Below are 15,387 nucleotides of genomic sequence, written 5' to 3' on the forward strand. Positions count from 1 at the left end.
AAGCTGCAAATGCATATTGGGCATTATTTATGATTAACATGGTGAGTATACTTACTATAGGAACTCAAAGTTGAACTTGTCTAATTCTGCTTGGGAGAAGCCTTCACAGAAGCAGATTTCCAGCTAGCAGTCAGAAGATGAAAAGGAGTAGATCAGCTAGATAGAGATAGGAAGGGGTTTTCTCAGTAGAGGAATCTGTACAAGCTTGGAACAGAAGTGAGAAAAAGAATGCCATTTTGTTTCTGATCCATGAAGCAGCAGAGGGTTGTTACTTTTCCAGTGCCTTATGTTTGAGGTCTTCTTTCTTCCATTAACAAAATGCACACAATATTTTTTTAAATAAAAGAATGGAGATATGCTACATTTTATGTCAATAGGCAAGTAGATTTTTAGAGGTCACAAGTGGAATTGGCATGTGGGTATATGAGTTCAGATACTTAAGCTATGAATAACTGAAAACCTGACAAATATTAGCTTAAAATAAGGGAACACTTAGTGTACACTTAACAACCCATTGGAATGCAAGCCATTGGAAATAATGTCCAATAATGTAATCTAGGAAATTCTATTTTCATCCTCCCCCTCTGCCATTCTCACATGTTAGCTTTGGAACTGAAGTGTTTTGCCTCATGGTTAACAGATGGCTGCTATGGTTCCAGACATCTCATTATACCCATGTTACCGAAATAGGGAACATGGAAGGAAACAAAAAGGCTGTCTTCATTTGTATCTCTCTCTCTTTAAAATCGCGGAGGATAACCTATCCCCAAAACTTCCTCCATCTAGTAGATTTTTCCTTATAGATCATTGATTAGGACTAGGTTACATGATGAAAATAAATAAATTTTTTTATTTATTTATTTTTTTATTTATTTATGAGAGAGAGAGAGAGAGAGAGAGAGAGAGGCAGAGACATAGGCAGAGGGAGAAGCAGGCTCCATGCACCGGGAGCCTGATGTGGGATTCGATCCCGGGTCTCCAGGATCGCGCCCTGGGCCAAAGGCAGGCGCTAAACTGCTGTGCCACCCAGGGATCCCTACATGATGATCTTTAAGCAAAATGGGATTGCTGTGATGGCTTAGACCAGTCAGTTCACATCGTGGAGCTGAGTATATTGCCAAAATGAAATTAAGGGTCTGTTAGCTAAAGAATAGTTGCTATGAAGATTGACAGGGTCTGTTACAAGGGTTGTCCTCAGTGAAGTGTCAATATAAATATATCACTTCCATTGAATATAACCTATCTTTCTCCAGGAGCTGCTTCTCACAGTATTTTACAGGACAGTTTAAAACCATTTTTCTTGGCAAAACACATTTGAATCTGGCCTAAAGTTTGAAAAATACTCTTTTTGCCAGTAACTTGAAGACCTATTTTAGGGGATGCACTAGTAGAAAACAGCATCAGTAATAAAGGCATAAAGTTAATGGTAAGTAACGACATTGTATATCTGTTTATTGGCTTTTTTAAAAATCAAGATGCATTTTATAAATTTGTCTCATTTCATTTTCAACCACATCTAAGTAGTAACTATTTTTCAGTTTACCAATGAAAAAATCAAAATACAGAAAGTTTAAAATACTTTACAAATCTACATGTAAATTAGAGAAAGAGCCTGATCTAGAAAGAGTTTCTTATTCTTATTATTCTAGTGCCTCTCTGTGATTTCCTAAAGGCTTCAGAAGCCAGATCTATTTTTTGGTCTGTTTATCCAACAACTTTCTTCAGTGGGTTGAAGGTAGTGAACATATATATGGGGCTACAGAAATATTTCTTCACCCAGAGTCAGTGATGATTTTACTATCTTGCGGGCGAATAGACACTGTTAGTCATTTTGATTGTGGTTTGGGTCTGGTGATGGGACTCTTTTACCTTCTAGAGCATCTGCTATCAGAGACACCTTGTGTGCTCATTTGTAGTAGAATTTTAAGGGATTGTAGAAGTTTTGGGGTCTTTTTACAGAACCTAGAAGAGGTGAATGTAAAGACCATGTCATTGTCATTTCTAAATTCCATTTTTTCACTCTCACTGCTTCATATATCACCAGGTATGAAGTGCCACATACACTGTAGGTTGCGTTATGTTTTATTTTGGGAGGGGTGTGATCAAAATATACATGGTAAGTGAGGAAAGCCCTTTTTGTATTTTTATACTTCAGGTCTTTTGTGAAGCTGAAATGTTTGTGATGTGATTGTCAAACAGTTTTTATTTTTCCTCACAATTTTCATTGTATTATTTCATCCTTGGTGTCTTATTCCTAGATTCATAAACTTGAAATCAAGTTCTGGCTTTATGTATATAAGGCCATTTATGGAAATCTTTCAAGAGCTGACTTTTTATGAGGAAATGCTTATCCCCCTCTTCCTTAGCTCAGTTCTCCTGATTTATATAATTCAGATTTTCTCAACCTTAGCACTATTGACATTTTGAAGCAGGTAATTCTTAGTGGTGGGGAGCTGTCCTGTACATTGTAGGATGTTTATCAGTATGGTTAGCCTCTACCTATAAATATCAGCATCAGATTACCCTTGCTTCATCATCGTTCTGATGTTCAAAAAAAAATCTCCAGACATTGGCAAAAGTTACCCCAGGAGGAGATTGAGTTGGTGAGGGGAATGTAGGAGGTTGAGGTAACATTGTCCCTAGCTGAAAAACGTGGATTTAATTTTATGGTCTATATTTTCCTTTCCCAGACTCAGGAGACTTGTATTTATTTAATTCAACTTCAATAATGTGAAATATGTGGTATGTTTGAACAGCATTTGGTTAAAAAATGAGACTTTTAAATTATTTCATACTTCACATTTTGTGAAATTATGCACATTGTGCTTTGGAAGTACAATATAATTGAGTTTTAAAATAACTAATCAAATTTTTCCAATCAGATAGACTCTATCCACTAAAGTCAGAAGTTTTCTTTAAAGGGATCTATTCTTTGCTAATCACAGTATAGAGACCTAAATTTTTTACACTGCGAAAAGGCAGTCCTCCTTATGTAGGCTCCACTGACGTGACAGATGACATTAAACCATGGCCACTTCTATTTGTACTGCAGATGAGATTATGACAGGAAAGACATTTAAATGACATATACATTTGATCTTAAATTTTTTGAAAATTAAAGTTAGTGTGGGCTTAATAAGAAAATGTACTCAAAAATCTAAGAGACGTTCTAAAAAGGACCTATAAAATATTCATGAGAGAAAAAAATTAAACTAAATTAATTTAGTAGTTATCTTGACTCTTGTAGAGCAAAACAGTTTTAGTACCCAGAGGCTTAAAATCCCCTTATTGTAGACAGATGATGAATTCATTGTTTGACATGGTAAATAGGCCTATTCACTTGATATATTTGAGGCTTCTGCAGCTCTGACATTTGAGTTGTTACTGAAAAACCTTCTCTCCCCCAACTTTATACAAATAGGGAAAAATTCTGTTTGTTGTCAAGGAGGCCAAAATGGCCAAAAGATGTGACTACAAAACAATTCACTTTGCATTTGTTTATGTAGACTTACCAGAAGGAGCATTTGTGTTCAGAAGCCTTGATGAAATATTTATTAGGGAATATTTTGAATGAGATGGCCAGCAGGATTGTGCAGGGGAATGTTTGTATATGAATATCTTGATTTGTTAGCTCTGGTCTCATCTCTACATATCTGGCTCTAAAGAGAAATTTGTCCTATCACCAGCTTATGCCTGTGGCTCTGGCCCAAGTTTAAACAAAGAGAACTCACTTGTGTTTTTGTTTCTAGACTCTATCCTTTTTTTCTTAGGCTTATAGAAATCAAGTGGTTGCTTTCTAATAACCTTCTAGATGTAGATTGGGATAGTTCAGATAGATAAGGGTAAAAAAAAAAAGTGTCGAGATCAAGATTTAAATCTGGAATGGACCTGGAATGGTATTTGAGGGATTAGGTTTCTTTTACCCACAAATCTTCCATGCTTAAGGTTCCCTGATGTCTTTTCTCTCTTATTTCTATGGCACAAATTATCTACCCAGCTGGTAGAAAGATTTTGCCATACTTTCTATAGGTAGTTTCTGTTTCAAGAAATCATCCATAATTTCTTTCTTGGCTTTTCCAAAAGCTGGAGCTCAACATAGAACATGGTGGGTCTTTAGTGGACAACTTGACTTTCTCAAACTTTAAGTCTTTTAGTCAGGACTTTGAGTCCTTAGTTTCCTCTTACCATAAGAAAAAAAAAATCAATTATGGAATACTGATTGTCTGGAGGTAGAGGCCAGAGTAGAAACAGTGTAATTCCAAGAGCAACAGGAAGCCACCTACAGCTTTTAAAGTAATTCTGTGGCTCACCCTCTTATTGATAAATAAGATTACTTTGGTTGCTCCCTGGAGATGAGAAGATCAGAATGTGCATTGGAAAACCTGTTAAAGTATTTCAGTTGTCTGGGTGAGAGATGGTGGTGGATAAAGATGACAATAATGGAATAAAAAAAATATTTAAGACGAATTTTGTAGGTAAAACCAATAGAACATGATAAATTTGATGAAGTGTCTGAGAAAGCATGAAATCAAAGATGGCACCTGGGTTTTTGACTTGAGCAAGAGGATGGGTTGTGTGCCATTTATTGACATAAGTAGCCCTGGGGAAGGAGTACATAAAAAAAAATGAAAACCTGAGTTTTACATGTATTAATTTGACAAGCTTATAAAGCATGAAAAGTATGCAATTGGTTATATGTCTGGAGCTTAGGGGGGAGAATTACTGTATTTTGGTGGTATGATAGACTTCCTCCCATATAACTTTATTGGTCTTTTTGTGACTAAAGGCATTAATGAGAAAAGTTGGCTCTTTAATTCAACCTTCTTTTACCTTTCTGCTCACATGAACAGCCTCAGAAATAGAAATCCTTCTCTGATTGGCATTGGTACTCATGTTCCATTGATGATAGCAGTATGTTTGTCTTCATAGTAAATGGTGTATCAACTTGGTTATCTCAGATCAGAAGACTCCTTCATAGTTTAATCTCAAAGCTAAAAAAAGATTAATGGGAAAGTCATAGTGATACATCCCATGCTTAGAATCCAATAATTTCATTTTAATTAGTTGCACATTATTGGTAACACTGAATCAGAAGTTTGCTTTTCAAAGATACCATGACCTTGCACAGCTGTGTAGAGTGAATAAAAAAAATCTGGATCTACTTCAGTACATTTTATTAGAACTATTGATATTTACTCTTTTTTAGAAGAGAATATCAGTGCCTTTAAGTTATGCACAACTTATCGCACAGAAAAATAAAACAACTTTATTTAAGATATTGTGCAAAATTGACAGATTTTTAGACAGTCTAGCGAGTTTATGTGACTCCAGAATGCTATGTTAAGGTGGAGGGTATAAAAGAAAACTGACTTTTACCACTTCATCTTTCCTTCTCAAAATCCAATCTGTATTTCAGGAGGTGGAATTTCATGTTGACAGCTCAATATGAAATCCTAATTCATTTTGGATAATTTGGAAATGAAACTGAAGAATACCATTTGCTAACAGATAATTTACACTGTAAGATTTATTTTTTCATAATATCTTTTTATGAGAATTTTGAAATTCAGAAAAGAAGATAATCCAACATCTTCTTCTGCATAATATATCATCTTTCAATATTTTCTTTAGTATGTTTTGAGTTACTTAGGCTTGGGAGGGTTATCACTGTATTACTATAAAAGCAATTTTAACATTATTCTCTTTGATAAAATATGAGGGGGGAAAAGAACAATCTATTGTTAGAACACGTAATCATACAGTTCAGGTCAGAGAAACAAAAGGAGCTTGACTTTCAAGCAATTGGAACATATCTTAGAACTCAATTAGCCAAACATTTGCATTTTTCAGACAGTTTTTGTTTGTTTTCAAAAAGTGACACAATCTCATTACTATTTTGATATATGCTATTTAAAGTTCTGGCTCCTCTTTAACTGAATATAACTTTTTTTTTTTTTAATTTATTTATTTATGATAGTCACAGAGAGAGAGAGAGGCAGAGACACAGGCAGAGGGAGAAGCAGGCTCCATGCACTGGGAGCCTGATGTGGGATTCGATCCCGGGTCTCCAGGATCGCGCCCTGGGCCAAAGGCAGGCGCCAAACCGCTGCGCCACCCAGGGATCCCTAACTGAATATAACTTATTTAGATGAGAATGGTTTCACAATTGGATAGAAGCAAGATGAATAGAAAGAATTTGGTAGAATTTGATTTATTTTAGAGAGGGAGAGAATGTGTGTGAGCAGAGGGAGGGGCAGAGGGAGAGAAACTCAAGCAGACTCCTGGCTGAGCACCAAGCCCAACACCAGCAGGGCTCAATCTCATGACCCTGAGATCATGACCTAGGCCAAAATCCAGAATTGGTTGCTTAACCAATTGAGCCAGCCAGTTGTCCCTAGCTTGGTAGAATTTGAAAACTACAGCCTATCTCAAGACTTTAAATTACTGTTTTTCCTCCACTATTTTTACTTGTCAATAACATTTTGAAATATATTATGAATAACAGCTTGTAATGGGAAAAGATGACTCAACTGCTATGCAGAATCTGAGTAGGTAACAATCTGGAGCTTTCTTGTGGTAGAAATACCAAAAGCAGGGCACCTGGGTGGCACAGTTGGTGAAGTATCTGACTTCAGCTCAGGTCATGATCTCAGGGTCCTGGAATCAAGTCTCACATCCAGTTCTCTGCTCAGCAGGGAGTCTGCTAGTCCCCTTCCCTCTGCCTCTCCCCCTGCTTGTGCTCTCTCTCTCTCTGTCCCAAATAAATAAAATCTTGAAAAAATGTCAAAAGTAAGATCTATGCATCTAAAACCTATGGTGGATTTTTGTATTTTGTCTGGCCTTGGAGTTCTCACTTTTTGTTAATGTAAAATTACCAATATTTTCAAGTATATTGGTGGAGACTGAAAAAAGATGATCTCACTTGAACAGAGTCCAATTTATTCCCTGAAAGGCAATGCTAAAGTGCTCCAGGTTTAACAACAGGAAGGATTGTGTTTGAAACCTCTATTTTCTGCATAGGAGCTATGATGTTGGCAAGTTACTTAGCCCTTTGAGCCTCAGTTTCCTTGTCTGTAAACAACACACATTTTATAAAGTTGATGAAATAAAACAGTGCATGAAATAGTACAAACACTTAAAAAATATTTAATAATAATGAGTGCAATTATTTTTATTAATGTCTCTAGCCTGCTCAACCTTGTTATTGATTTTTCTCTAACCCAAGCTAAATCATTATAAAGAGTTTTCAGGAGAAAACTCATATTTTGTTGAGCTGAAGGCAATAGATTTCAGCCAAGCTAATGGACTCATTGTTGCAAAAGTTTTTTTTTTAAATAAAGTATTTTAAAATTGAATTCATAAGGTTGTAGACCGATAAGGGCCCATTGAACATGTGGTCCGAATACTTACATATAACTAAAGAATTTGAGTTGAAGCTTTCTCAAAGTCCCATAGCTACTTAAAAGCAGAGCTATTATACTACACAGGCTTCCCGATTCCCAGTCAAGTGTTCATTTGGTATTACTGCTTCATAAAGTCTGAGATGATTAGAGAAGTAGGTTAACACAGGAATGTGTGAATGCGGAGTTTGACCTGCTTCACAAATTCAAGTTGCAAATAATGTCATCCAGAAAAAAAACCCAGCTCTAGTACTCATTTGCTAGATTAGCAAAAATCTGGTAATTTCCTCTTAGATCTCCTTTTCCCCACCTTGACCTGTCGGAGAACTCCAGGAGCTTATGCAGTATGAAAGGGGTTGGGGGCAGGTTTCTGGGAACTCCCATATCTGAGCAGACCAGAGAGAACGTACAGTTTCGTCAGTCAAACTTGCCCTTGTTCCTGCTGTCAGATAGTGCTGTGTGGACAGTAGAACATGATATGGCGCAAAAGGTGCTGCTTGTCCTCTGCTGGTCAGAATCTCCTATGGAGGATCCTCTGAGACATGAGCTTTAAGAGAGTACCATTCCTATCTCTTGGTTCTGAGTTAGGCTCCAAGGAATGCTAGTTTATGATCCAAATAAGGCAGTTTTTCTCATCAGCTGCCTGTGTTCTTCACCCCGTCTCTCCACAATGCCAGTTCCTCGCAATATGGAGCTGTGGTTTTTTTACCTTTTCCTCTCTGGGATCCACACAGCTGAAGTCCACCATTTTCTCTCTTAATCTCAGAAATGAGTTTATGATATACTTGTGAGACAACAGCGCTATCCACTCCTACTTCAGTGGCTTGTTACCTCCATTATCTCCAAGCGGCTCTGCATTGATTTCATCTTTGGGGAGGGGACAGATTCAGGAGACCATGTCCTCTGGTGATGAAAGTGAATTCTGGCACTTCTTCTGAATGATGCTGAACTGGGCCCATAGAAGACTTTTTGTCAATATTTTTTTGAATTATTACATAAAAACACTAAATGTGGAGTCTATATCACGGTATTCAAGTGATAGGCCTATAAAATCAGAAATTTTATTGTATTCCTTAGATACATGTATGTATAATTTCAAGGAGGTGTGTTTTGTTTTTGTTTTTGTTTTTGTTTTTTTTTTTTTTTTGGCCTCCAGTCTTTGGTTTTTCTCCAGTTAATCTCTAAGTGTGTGGGAGAATTGCCAGTGAATTTGCAGTATGATGCTTTTCTAAACAGAAATTCTAACTGTATAATCCATATTCTTTTTTTTTAAGATTTTATTTATTCATGAGAGACAGAGAGAGAGAGAGAGAGAGAGGCAGAGACACAGGCAGAGGGAGAAGCAGGCTCCATGCAGGGAGCCCGATGTGGAACTTGATCCTGGGTCTCCAGGATCTCCAGGATCACACCCTGGGCCGAAGGCAGTGCTAAACTGCTGAGCCACCTGGGCTGCCCTATAATCCATATTCTAAACATAATATGTTGTTGATATACATACATATATGTATGTGTTTACATATTTTTCTATATATTTACATTATTTGGATTTAGTAAGGTTTTAGATGATTTGGGTTCCTATAATGTTATCATTTTGGCCACATTCATACACACATAAATACATATGTAAGAGAAATCCATGAATCTACCCATTACCTAGCTACAGCTTTAAAACATGCTGTACTTGATAAGCTTCCAGATTTGTTTTAATGACAGAGTTTCATATCTCTGTAGCCAATCTGGATCATAAAGCAATTCCTGTTTGAAGTATTTGGCTCATAAAGGGAACACAGTGAATGGTTGTAGGTCACACTTAGTCACATCATTTCATTCTCTTGTCAGACAAGGTTGAGAATTGCCTGGAGGAACTGTTATAGTCTCTCTGGACCTGTGCTTCCCTAGAAAAGAATGTGGCTATTTGAGAGATTTACTTCCGAGCAGAAGGCTGCATAAATGGAGAATTATTGTTGTTATTACAATTATTATTTAGTTTGTGTCTGGAATTGGTATTGGAGGTGGGATGCAGTTGCTAATTTTCTCCTAATAGTTGGAGATTAGCCCTGAATATTTCCACAGATATTTCTAATCAAAGGTGCCTTGACAGAGTTGACAAGTATTTGCTCTGGGTCAGTTTGAAGCTCAGAAACTCACAAATGTGATTCTTTAAAAGTCAGAAGCAAACTTTCTATAAAACTAGGCCAAAATTCCAAACATGTAATGTCAGTCTTTGGATTCTCCTTAGTTAACTTTTGAGTGTTTAGGAAAGTTTTCTTATAAATATATCCCATAATTTGCTTTCAAAATGTAATTTTAATAATACGCTAGACATTCCAGGAGTACCCTAAATTTGAAAAAGTTGGAGGTGGAACAGAATAATGCTTTAGAAAGCTATTTAGGATCCTATAAATGTAATTTTGAAGTATTATTTAAAAAAAGAAGAAATTAAGAAAAAAACAATTTTATCTTCCAAGATCTGGGCTGGGAAATGAAGTGAAGGCTCAATTGTAGTCCCAGCCATTTATCTTACTCTGGTTCCTTGTGGGCATGTCTTTGTGTGCTGGTTCCAAGATTTACGATTCAGATGTGAGGGAAAATGAGGAAGAGGAAGCTTCTCGTGGCTTTCCAGTTCAGCATTTTATCAGAGTTCTGCATTGATTAATTGGGTCCTATTGTACAGTCATCACCCAATTGGTATTTTGGTTCTCATTCTGCTATCCTGTCCATAATTCCTCTGGGAGCACTCTTCTGGGAAAGTTGTACCTTGACTTGAAGACAGGACTCAGGGATTTATGAGTCCTCAGACTTTTCTTTAATACTGCTTCACTCTTAGTCATTAATATTAATTTATTTTCTGTTCATCCATCTGTATCACCTCCACATATGGCTCTCCCTAAGATCCCATTCCCACCCACCCCATCCATCTCTAGTGTACTCTTTCAAATTGGAATTGCTTCTGTCTTCAAACATTTGAAAACTTCCCAGTTTCCTTCATTTAACATTGATGTCTTTCCTCTCCACTCTCTTTTGTCCTTTAGCCATATTTCTGAGACAGGAGTTTGTTAACAATGACTCTTTACTTACCACTGGCTTTATCCATATTAAGCCCATGATCTGGTTATCACTCAATTGAATCCTAACAGACCGATTTGTGATTTAATTTGTCTGATGTAGCAGTGGGAGAATACTATAAGAAGCAGAAATAGGAGATGTCCTATGAGGCAGCTCAATGCTGAGCACCTAATGAAGGCAGACATTACATCCTCTGGAATGTCACTATCCAATATGGTGGCCACTAGCCTCATGCATCTCTCCTATCTTATAAAAGACTAGTGTAACTAAGGAACTGTATTTTTAATTTAAAGTCAGTGTTAAAAACTGATACTTAAGCTTTCCAATAACTGAATTATGTTTGGGAACAACTTGGGTATGTCAACTTATTTTTTCAACTCTACATTTCATGAAATATGTATAGATCAAGTATTTCTGATAAATTTAGCATCAGAATTAGGATGTGTGGTAAGTATAAAATATTTGCCAGGTTTCAAAAACTTAATGCTAAAAAAGAATATAAAATATCTCCTATTTTTCAAAAAACTTAAAAAAATATTTTATTTATATATTCATGAGACACACAGAAAAAGGCAGAGACACAGGCAGAGGGAAGACCCTGGGATCATGCCTTGAGCCAAAGGCAGATGGTCAACTGCTGAGCCACCCAGGTGCCCCTCAAAAAACTTACATTATATGTTGAAATAATAATATCTTCTGATAAATTGGGTTAAGTAAAATATATTATTAAATTAATTTTACCTCTTTTTACTCTTCTAACTACTAGAAAATTTAGTATTACCTATATAACTCACATTATGTTTCTATTGGACATTGTTCTAGAAACACCAAAGGGACTTACTTCTATGTTGTGGGCTGGGGTCGATTCACAAAGTAGCTGCTAGTGAATTTAAAGAGTCAAGAGTCTGTCTCAGTGATAAGAAGTTTATTTAAAATACCTAGTAGGGCAGGGATTAAACAGGAATACCAGGTGAGAGAAAAAAGCCTAGGACTGTGCTGCAGGCCCAGCTCTCACTGAGGAGAAGGAGGACTACATATGGCAGAGATTGGCTCTGGACACATGAAGCAGTGTGGCAGCTGCAGTGAGTGCATGCTTTGAGCTATGAAGCAAATGGGTTATCTGGGAATTGTATGTTTTGTGAACAAAGAACAAAGTGAACAGTTGTGGCAAACCATAGGGGATCTCCCACACCACCCCCTCCCCCCACCGCCCCTATCTCTCCCTCTCTCTCTTTTAAGGAAGGCAGAAACTTCAAAGGGCTGAGCCAGAAATAAATGGAATGAACTTAATACGTCCCCTCTCTGGTGGCCTAGGACAGTATCTGTTGTAATCCTAGGTCTAAAGTAAATTGAGGGAGGATGTTCTAATGTTTGGCATAGGAAACTGATTCTCACTCAAGATAAGGTCTACAGCTTTTAGTTACTTTTTCCTTTATATTTAGCTTTGACCTGATGAGTCATTAGGACTTTTCACATCTATATTACCTGCTGTGAACATTCTGTTGTTAGATATTAAGCAATCTGAAACAAATAGATGGGGGACAAACAAACCTAGAAGGGGGACGGCTGTAAAACTCCAGGTATCCTCCACATACTTACTTTATCCTATAATGAGAACTATTAAGTGTGATTCTATGAAACAAAACTGGGAGATTCAAATTTCTTTTTTACTTTCAATTATACTCCCAATAGCACCTCAATGGGGAATTTTCCAAAGGTCAATTCCAGGATTAAGAGGTGATAGTTACATGACTAGTCCCAAGATCAAGGGTTTTGCTTGAGAATTGGAAAGATTCCATCCATTTCAAATGTCTAGAATCTTTGTGGTTCTTTGCCAGCTATAGCCTTTTTCTTAAAAGAAGGGAATAAACTTTTAGTAAACACATCCTAGCCTCTGGAATCTGAGGCCTGGCTTTGCTCTTAATTAGATCTAGCATGATTTTAAGCACACCAGTTAAGTATCTTGATATTCAATTTCTTCATGTGTAAAATATGGATAATATTAGTATATATGGCATGAGGCTTGCCTAGGATTAATGAGATTAAGTGGGCAAGCTTTTTATCACAGTACTTGGCATATAGTAAGAGCTCAGAAAATGTGCAAATTTTTGTATTATCTTTTAAACATCCTTTTGGATAATTTGCATTTTATTCCTTTAATCCCCATAACCATTTGGTAAGGAAAGGATTCTTAGCCCTCTTTTGTGCATGAGAAAACAGAGCTTCTGAGAGAGAGAAACTCATATGCCTGAGATTGCCGCATTTGAAGGTATGATCAAGAAGCATAAGTGGTTAAAAACATAGATGGAATTCTGGAGCTGTGTGATAGGAGCAGTGACAGGGCCTCCATTTCCACATTTATAAAAATAGAGCATAGCTGTAGCTACCTCAAAATTTTTAAGAAGATAAACTTCTCATTTGTGAACACTTAGAACAGTGCCTAGAACATATTAAATACTAGTACGGCCTGTTACTAAAAATAATGTTTTGTTTTTATCTCTGACTTGAAAATGAGTGAAACTGTCTAGGTTCTTAAATATTTCCTTCAATTTTTAGATAAGAAGTGTTAATCGCTTTGGAAACAAAGCATCCCCCTCTCATTTCTGCCTTGCTCAAACCTGGTTAAAGCCACTTTTATGCTCTTTTATAATGATACAGGTGAACAATAGTAGCTTTATTTTTTGGTCCTCCAGCAGTAACAGACTTTTGCAGACCATTGTAAATCTGGGATCATGACTCTTTCATCTTTCTCCCACAAAATGCCAGCCTCCCCCTGTGGCTGGAATTCGTACTCCATATGACTGACATCTAACACATGTTCTGCTGCCAAATGTACTCTTTTCCTTTGGCTGGGCATCTGGTTTTGGCACCAGTTTTCATTTCACTTGGGAGATGTAGTGTCAATCAAGACTGTATTGTTGGGTAAGATAAGTGGGCAGAGAACACATTTTAGAAGCCATTTCACAGAGCTTTGGGATTGTACCTGAGCTGGAAGATTTAGCAGGGAGATCTCAGGCTTTCCTTTGCTCTGTGCTATGCCTGTATGATGTGTTGCATGGAGGGTTTTTCTGCCTTTTAAATTATGACCTTTCTGAAGGCCAAAGCCTTGTCTGTATATTCAGCTAGATCAGTCATAGCGAGGGCACCAAAATGATCAATACATGTATAAATTCTATACTGTACCTATTTTGAGAAATTCCTTGTAGACTAAGAGCATCCTTATACTCTGGATGCTTATGTTTCTAACATTCTTTTATTTATTTATTTTTAAAAATATTTTTATTTATTTATTCATGAGATGCACACACACAGAGGCAGAGACACAGGCAGAGGGAGAAGCAGGCTCCATGCAGGGAACCCGACGTGGGACTCTATCCCGGGTCTCCAGGATCACGCCCCAGGCTGAAGGTGGCGCTAAACCGCTGAGCCACTGGGGCTGCCCCTAGCATTCTTTTTTTTTTTTTTTTCCTAGCATTCTTTTAATAGAAGGCACTGGCAAAAAAACAAGCAACAGGATTTATGCTCAAATAATTAGGAATTAAATTGAACTTTAAACATCTGAACTTTTCAACCACTAATTTAAAAAGATAATGATAAAAAGGCAGTTCTCAGACTTTCTATATTTTTCAATAAACTTACCAGAATCCTGCTTTATGGGACATGTTGTTATAACAGGGAGAGGCTGACAAACTATATCCTGCAAGCCAAAATTAACCTGTTGCCCCACCATGACCACCCCTTTATTTTTTTTTTTTATTTTATTTTTTTTTACTTTTTTTTTTTTTTTTATAAATAAGGTTTTATTGGAGCACAGTGATATTTACTTAGGAATTGCCTGTGGTTCTTACGTACTACACTGGCAAAGTTGAGTTGCCACAAAGACTATATGGCTTACAAAGACAAAAATATTTATCTGGACCTTTACATCTTCTCAGTTCTGTCCTTGATTACATGTAAGCAAGTGAGCATGGCAGTTTTCCAATAAAACTTTATTTACAAGCAGGCCAGATTTGGCCAATCCTTGATAAATTAGAAAAAGAAGGTGCTTTAAAGTCAGATATACCATCTGTGACCTGGGGAGCAAAACTTCACCTTTCTGAACCTCAGTTTGCACAGCCTTAAGGCAGGGATTAAGTTTATCTCACATGATTGTTAAAAGGATAAAATAGGAAAATGTATGATTAGGAACTAGCACAAATGAGATCCTCTCTGAATGTTTGTTAGCGCCTTTTCATTTAACACCTCATGCCTACAGGCTATCAGGAATTTACAATTAAAATGTAGGAAAATATCACCTCTACCAAACACCATGGGAGGTGTTTGTCTCAAAAAAAAAAAAAAAAAAAAAGGGACAGAGAAAAGATTTAAATTTTTAAAAAATATGTTTAGTTTCATTTAAGGATTTTAGTTTGGCTTATATGAATATATATTTAAAAAGGGGAGAATAATATTACAAATCTGTATCATTTTGATATCCCAGACTTCTAACACTAAATTTTGAAAAATACACTGTTTTATATACATTTCATACTCTTAAATACTCAAGAACTTAATGTAGTTTTACAATGTCTTTGATGTTTCTCAATGTTCAGAAATCTCTATGCTACATCATTAAACCAACTATTCCTCACAATCACCTTTAAAAATGAAGCATCCAGGACTAAAAGCTAGAAAAACATTGGTATGCATGTTTCAAACCAGTGAAAAATGAAAGTGTTATAAGCAAATGATGCCCTTGGGCCATTGTAGGAATGTTGATCCTGAACATCATCCATCACCAAACTGCGAATGTAGGATTATGGGATATTCTTGTTATACCAGTCTTAAAAAAAAAAGAAAAGAAAAGAAAAGAAAAGAAAAAGAAAAAAAGTCCCTTGCTTCTATTTCTAATCTATTTTCTCCTCTAAGTATAGTACAGTTT

This window comes from Canis aureus, chromosome 22, assembly GCF_053574225.1.
Source record: "Canis aureus isolate CA01 chromosome 22, VMU_Caureus_v.1.0, whole genome shotgun sequence".
NCBI classification, from domain to species: Eukaryota; Metazoa; Chordata; class Mammalia; order Carnivora; family Canidae; genus Canis; species Canis aureus.